Consider the following 8,312-nt stretch of genomic DNA (forward strand, 5'->3'; position numbering starts at 1 on the left):
TAGTTTTTCAAGAAATTCTTATCAAATAAGGAATTCTTTCCCAAATCATTTATGTTTTAGAGTTTGTTGTATCCTGAATTATGGAATTCCATTATTTCTGATTCTCCTTTTTCAAGTTTATTCTATTGGTCTATTTTTCCATTTTTTACCAGTAACAAAGGGTTTTGTTTTGTTTTTTTTAAACCCTTGTACTTCAGTGTATTGTCTCATAGGTGGAAGATTGGTAAGGGTGGGCAATGGGGGTCAAGTGACTTGCCCAGGGTCACACAGCTGGGAAGTGGCTGAGCCCAGGTTTGAACCTAGGACCTCCTGTCTCTAGGCCTGACTCTCACTCCACTGAGCTACCCAGCTGCCCAACAAAGGGTTTTAATGACTGCAGTTCGTCATATAGTTTGAGGCTCAGATGTACTATTCCCTTTACATTCTTAGTTTTTTGTATTATTTCTCTCATATTATAAATCTTTTAATTCCCCAAATGAATTCCATTATTATTTTGTCTAGGGCTATGAAGTTTCCCATTGGTAATATGATTGATATAGTATTAAAACTATAAACCATCTTTGGGAGCATTGTCATTTTTATTATGTCAGCATGACCTACTCATGAACAATCAATGTTCCCCTAACTATTTTAATTGTTCATCATTTCTTTAAGGAGTATTCTATAATTGAATCTTTACAAGCATTGAATGCACTTCAGTGGATTGACTCCCAGATGTTTTCAGCATTTTGTAGTTATTTTTGAATAACTTCCATTTCTAGTACTGCTTCTCAGATTTTTATTGTCAAGAAAAATGTTGATTTTTGTGGATTTATTTTGTAGCCTGCAACTTTGGACAGCTATTAATTGTACCAATTAGTTTCTTTGCTAATTCCAAAGGACTTTTTAAGTAAACCAGGACTAAGTAAATAGTGGAAGTTTTCTCTCCTCTGCCTGTCTTTATACCTTTTATTTCTCTTTTCTTATTGTTATTACTAGTGTTTCCAGAACTATATCAAATAAAAGTGTATAGGAGAGGTAATCTTTGCTTTAATTTATTTGGAAAACTTCTAGTATATTCCCATTGTATATAATGTTTGCATTTGGTTTTAGATAGATTTTTATATTACAAAAGACTCCCCCCATGCCTACACTTTCTAGGACTTTTTGCAGAAATATGTGCTTTATTTTTTTCAAAGACTTTTTCTGCATCTATTGGGATAATCATATGGCTGGGTATGTGCTTATTTTTAATATGACTAATTATTCTGATTGTTTTCCTAATGTAACAATAATTATAATGGCCTATACTGCCTGAAGATTAGGTCTGTTACATTTCATCCGTCTCCCAGGTTCTCTAGTGTCCTTAAGGCTTTGGGGAATTCCTCCTTTCTACCATTGACTCAAATTCCTAACAACTGAATTTCCTCAATTATAGGTGTCCAAATACCCCAATTCTACTTAAAAGTCAGATGAGCTTTTAACAAAAGAATATTTACTGTCAAAGGCATAGCATTACCAAACATACAAAAATTTCTGCCTAACATCTGGGAGACATAATCTCCAACACATCACCATTTGTTCCTGGGTAAGGGAAAAGAATCAGGTTCATAGTTTAGCTCAGTTCCTAAATAGATTTAGTCTCACCAAGTTCCAGTTCCAAAGCTTCTCTGTGATTATCTCAGAGCACCAAGGCTTCTCAAGGCTTCTCTAATGGGCTGGTTGCAACATAAGGATTAGAATACTAAACTCCAAAGTTCCCCTGGTTCAAGCTTCCAGGTTCAGGACTCCCACTCCTTGTATCCAGAACTAAAAATGATAAACGAGAGACCTAAACCTCAAGTCTATTTTCCTGAGCCGCAGCACCTAATGAAAGAAGAAAATAATTTCAAGTCTTCCCCCCATCTCCAGCTTAATGCATTATGGTCCTTGCTGTTGGTGAAATGAGACCTTCACCTCTGGGTGGTGCTGGGGGAAAAAGGAACAACTGTGCCTCACTCAGGTAGATATAAAGATGCAGGCAGTTCAATTTCCCAAACATGTGGTAGGTCAACACAAATGTCTTTTCCCTGAAGCAAGTACCTGATATCTCCTATGTGAGTGCTTCCATGGATGGTCTGGACATATGCCAAAGCTCTGTTAGGCAAATATTGAACCATACTTCCATCCCTGGTATAAGTCCAACTTGGTCATAATAAATGATCAAGGTCTTTCTTAAGCCAATGTACCTAGCCCCAAACACAACAAACTAGACAAGACCCATAAAGGCTGGAAGCAAAGTCTCCTGTAAATGAAGTCCAAGATCACATTAGATTATTTGTCTTCTCCATCACAATACTGCCTCATGTCATATAGAGCTTGCTAGACACAAAAACCTGCAGATCTTTTTCAGAACTACTATTGTCTAACCTTGTTTCCTCATCTACTAGTTGCAAAGCTGGTTTGGGGAATCAAGTGCAAGAATTAACATTTATCCCTATTGAATTTCATTTTATTAGATTTGGCCTAATTCTCTAGGCTGCCAAGATCTTTTTGGACCCAGCTTTGTTATATGCTGCGTTAGCTGTCCTGAACTTTGTGTCGTAAGTAAAGTTGATGACAGTACCATCTAGGCTTCTCTTTCCTCTCCATCATACCACCTCCCATTGCCATGTTACTTCATAGAATTCAGTGAAGTGCTCAAAAGTACCCTAGTACTGAGTATCTTGGTAGCTAGGTGGCACCTCTGCCTCCCTCAATTTTCTCACCTGCAAAATAAAGATGATAATAAGGGCACCTAACTCCTAGGGTTGTTGGGAAGATTAAATGAGATAATATTCAAGAAGCACTTAACATAGTGCCTGGCACAAAATAAGTACTTAATAAATATTTGTTTCCTTCCTTCCTTTCTTCTAATCTACTGTGAGAAATAGCTGAGTAGTCCTGAACAACAGAATTATTACTAGAGGGGGGCAACCTAGGTTTTATCCTGGGGTTTTAATTTGCAGTCTTTCAATGGGTTGTGGTGAGTTTCTGCCCCAACCCACCCTGTTCCTCACCTCTGTGCCTCCCCAGGAGCAACTTTATCTATTCATCATGGAACATTATCCCTCTGCTGTACCCTAAGCTAAGAATATCCTTCATGTCACCTAACCTATGCTCAAAAATACCTAGTTACAACTCCATTGGACAAGAATTAATTCTGATTTAGTAAGAGAAGGAAAATTATGAACATGAGCAACTCTTTTTTAAAATGGCTCCAAGTGCCCCTAACTCTGCTTCAAATCCCTCAAACCATTTCAGTTCTTCAGCATTTTTAATCAATCAATAAACATTTAGTAAGCACCAACTATGTGCAAAGCACTGCATTAAGCCCTACATATATAAGATCAAACCTTTATTTCAGACAAGACTAAATCTTACTCTGTTGAATTTAAGGTATTTATGAGCAGGAATTCCATCTAAGTTGTCACCATCACATCTCATCGCCCTCTAGAAAATGGTCAGATTGAAAGGATGGGGCAGACCAACTATGGATGCCCTGAAGCAGATTGTTGGAAGAGACTGGCCAGTAAGACTTGCCAAGGATCTCACTGTTCAGTATGTCATTCCATGTTGAACAGTTGGAATTATATTCAATTACAGATGTGGGCAATATCTCAAGACTTTCCTTAACTATTTTCATCCACAGTTTCCTGAGAATTTACAAGACCCAAAAGAACACCTTTTCAATGTTTCTCTGTCTGTGCCTAGTCTTGAAATCTTAATATACAAATAAGCAATTTTTGCTAGGGACTACCACATTGAACCATCTCAGCTTGGGTAATGGAGTCTGTGTCATGCAAGGACTAAGGTACAGGTGGACCTGCTAGCTTCATCCTAGCAATCATCTGTGAAAGTATTCCACTGAAAATGGCAGAATAGCAGCAAAACCATTATGTTGTAAACACAATGAGGACAGGAGCCATATCTTTTTTATCTTGGTGTCTCCCAGACACAGCATAGTGCTCTGCATATAAGAGGCTTATGATAAATGTTAGCTGTTATTGTAGACATACATACATCAGAGCTACCTGACATTGATTTTTCATCTATCACTCTTGGGGGGGGCCAGTGGGGTACAGTGGAAAAGATATGGCATTTGGAATTAAAGAAGCTATATTCAAATCCTAGTCCCAATATCTACTAGCTATGTTATCTTAAATAATTCAAGGAATATTCATTATACATCTATGTGTTCAGGCACAGAGGATAAAAAGACAAATTGTAGCAGTCTTTACCCTCAAGAAGCTTACATTATGCTAGGAGACTACAATTTGGACATAAATAAATATAAAGCAAATGACATTTTCAAGGATTGGAAATGAATTCCAAGAGGGAAAAGAGTATTAATAAACATGTGGATTATGAAAGACCTTATATAAAGGGGCAGCTAGGCAGCACAGTGAATAGAGCACCAGTCCAGGAGTTGGGAGGAGCTGGTTTCAAATATCACCTCAGACATTCCCTAGCTGTGTGACCCTGGACAAGTCACTTGGCCTTGATTGCCTAGCCCTTAGCATCTTTTGTCTTAGAACAGATACTAAGACAGAAGGTAAAGGTTTAAAAAAAAAAAAAGACCTCAGATAGAGGTAGTACCTAAACTTTCATTTGAAAGAAATTAAAGATTTCATGAAGTAGAGGGGAAATGAGATTATACTCAGAATAGGGGGACTCATTACTGCAAAGGCAGAAATATGAGTTGTAGAATGTCATATACTATCATGGATAAGGAAGAGCCAGGAGACCAGTTTGATTGAAATAGAGCTCATGAAAGAAGGTAATATAAAATACCAACAAAATAACTGAAAAGTTATGTGGGAGCCAGAGTAAATGCCGGGCAAAGTAATCTGAATTTTATCTTAGAGGCAAAGAGGAGATATTGAAGATTTGGGCCTCATTTAATTTCTCTGAGCCTCAGTCTCCTTATCTGTAAAATTAAGAGATTGAACCACATCATCTCTAAAGTCTCTAAATCTGGTTCATCAGAGACACAAAGTGACAGAAGCAATAAATCTCTCAGTACTGCAAATTACCCAGTTGAGTACCCTGATTTCTACCCCCATATGTTTAATAGTGTAAAAATGAGGTTCCTATTGGGCTCATCCCTCTGTTAAAATAGAAAGGCATCCTCCACATGGGCTGTCTTTAAAGACTACTGTCAGAGCCTACAGCTGCAGCACCTTCAGCTGAGTGTGTTAGAAAGGAAAAGAAGGGAAAGATGGCCAGTACCCTGCCAGTCATAAATACTGATGCCAAGAGCATTATCCTTTCACAAAGCAAATAATGTTCACAAAGCTCCTTCCCTGTGTTGTTTCCTGATCTTATCCTGGGTGGGCCTACTGGCTCATGATTTGCCGCTTGTAAATGCAAGCCGAGCCTCCAGATCTGGTATTTCTTGGCTCCTTTAAATTCCTGGCCTCAAATTCTGGACTGAGCTCACTCATCTGATCTGCGGTTTCCCTGAACTCTGGCTTTTTATTCAGACCATGCCCTGCTTCATCCCCCCTGGCTGTTGATTCTCTTATATCTTGGCACAGCCTGCTAACTTGATGCTAACCTCTGGCACAATTTATCCATCTCAGCATGGGCCAGTGGAATACTGTAATTCTGCTAACTGGAGGGGAGGGGTGAGAAAGGGAGTTCCATATGCATGGGCTGGGGCCAGAGGCCACTGGCACAGTATTAGTGCTTTTAACCACTTCCTATGAAAATTATATTCCTTTTGAGATCCCAGAGTTGAATATTGTAGGGATCTCAAGCATGGACTTATTTGGGATTTTTTTTTTTACCAAAGTGATTTCTGCATTAATTAAAGAACTTTGGCATGACAGCAGGTTTATCCTTATCCTTAGTAACTGAAAAGACTAACACGTGTTATTACAGAAGCCCCATGTACAGGTGACTTCTCTTTAAAGAAATCAGGATGGCAATGCAAAAAGGAAAGGCTGAGTAGGCTCAATTCCATTCCCCACATCTACCCTGAATGTATGGGACAGATGGAGAAACAAATTAATAACCAAAAGGTCGCCAGCTTTGACATTCCTGGAACAGAAATGCTTCCAAGTGGGCATAAATCCACAAATTTTCAACATTTGGAGGACTAATTCATTTCGTGACCCTTATCAAATAGTCAAGAAAGCTCTAGGAAGGAGCAAATGGAGAAAGTGAGGAATGGGCCTTGAAGTGGTTTGAACATTTAAAAATAAGGCGTTGTATTTTACATGACTTTTGCATTAAGCCTCCGAGAGCTCATTTGAAATTTCATTGGCTAACAGGGATGGGACTGACTACCTCAAAAGATAAATTATACATAATTTGGCATCAGAGTGTGTTTCCTGAAAGGAGAAACTGGGAGCAGTTATGTGGGGAGAGGGGAGTGAAAAGGCAGAGACTCTGACAAATTCTCCAACACTCTTCTTTTTCCTCTTTTGCTTCTATCCAAGTGAAACTCTGGGAACTTCAGCAACCTAGCTCATTTTGCCCCCATCCAGATGGCAACAGAAACCTCAACAGATGGTATCCCCTCCAAAAAAGGGGTATCTTCAACTCCCCTTCAAGTATCAAGGCTAAGATCTCAAATATGGAGCCAGTTGTATTTAACATAGTATAAATACATACAGAACACAAGTTGCATCCAAAAGAAAGTAAGGAAATCTTTCCCTTTTTGGTGGTCCCCTTTCTCTCAGACACCCAGACAATATTTCTTATTTATAACGTTATCTCATCTTGAGTCATTCCTCCATGTCAGGAAAAAACTGGTGACTGTTAAAGTCAAGCATTACTTTCTTCTGATGGGTTCTGTGTTCCAAGAGACTATAGATAGACTCAATCCCAGTTTGTAGAGCTACAACCCTATAATGAGACCCCCTTAAAGGGGAGAACTCAAAGTCACTAAAGAATCAAGCCCTTCCTCCTGGATCTTCAAACTTCATAAGACTCATCATGATCAATGGAGGACCAGGTCCAAATCTTTTTTTTCCTTTCTGTGGTGGTTCAGTGTTTCATTGCTCAATGGTGTTGGCCCCTCTTCCAGGCCTTAGTAGTTTCCTGTTGCTCTAATCTTTCTCCCTTCTTCCTTCTATCACAGGAAAGCTTTTAGCTGTCCCTGTTTTCCTCACAGTTGAGTTTCAGCCATCTTACCATATCCAAAATAGCCAAGAACATCGTGCCTTTGGTCTATTTTTCAGATTTTTTGCTCTTTCAGGGTTAACATATTTCAGATCAATTAACAAAGTCAAGATCAATAATCTGAGGCCAGTACAAGGATCAGCCAAAACTGAACATCAGGTAGGTCAAAAACACAGGGTTCAAGTTTGAGCAAAATATCAGACAATTTGTCATACTCCGCTTCTTGAGAGTACTTAGCATTCTTTTAAGTGTGTTAACCAGTCTTGTCCTCCTTGTTCTTCCACATGAACTACAGCTGTATATTCTCACTGATGATAGATCTTGGAAGAAAGGCACCTGCCAGGGCAACAGTGATTACTCAGGCTCTGGGACACGGATGCATGGCAGGAAAAAAACAAACCCATATGCACTCAGCAGAAGCCATTCCTACCATGCCATCACAGGCAGCAGGATCAGCTGTCGATGCAGAAAGACTAAGAGAGGAAAGGCATTGGTCTATGGCAGAGGGAGGGCAATTACACAGACAGCAGAGCTGTAACCATGATCTTAATATGGGCATCCCTCGCACCTGGCCGTTATGTTTTTAAAATGCTGCTTTTTTTATAGCACGCTAAGGTTTTCCAAGTGTTTCACATACATTATCTCATTTACCAGCATCACGAACTCCTCGCACTGGTGATCTTTCCAGCTGCCTTACTTAAAGGGGTTATTACAGAGCCAAGAAGTCCTGAACCTCTGAAAACTGGTTTGACTGGTATGGCTACACTGCCCAAGATGCCTAATAAACTCAGAGATTCTCCCAGCCTCTTACTGGACTGCCCAGTTAGATTCCAATTGCCTGTGTCTCTTCCTCTCATTCTTTACCCCTTATAAGGCAATTTTTACAAATACTCTCATATCACTGGTCCCAACCATCCTTCTCTACAACTATACTACTTCATTAGATTGTGAGCTCCTTGAGGGTAGGGTCAGTCTTTTGCTTCTTTTTATATCCCAGGGTTTAGCACAGTGCCTGACACATTTTTTGCCTTTGTATCGGAAGCACAGAGCTGGGTATACAACAGATACTTAGTAAGTTCTAGCTGATTGACTGACAGAGATTTAGCAGACTAACAGGTCTTTAGTTTGGGAAGTTTTCCTTTTACCTCTCATCCTGTGACAGAGGGAGGGGGAAGGAAAAGAGG

This window comes from Gracilinanus agilis, chromosome 5 (genome assembly GCF_016433145.1).
Source record: "Gracilinanus agilis isolate LMUSP501 chromosome 5, AgileGrace, whole genome shotgun sequence".
NCBI classification, from domain to species: domain Eukaryota; kingdom Metazoa; phylum Chordata; class Mammalia; order Didelphimorphia; family Didelphidae; genus Gracilinanus; species Gracilinanus agilis.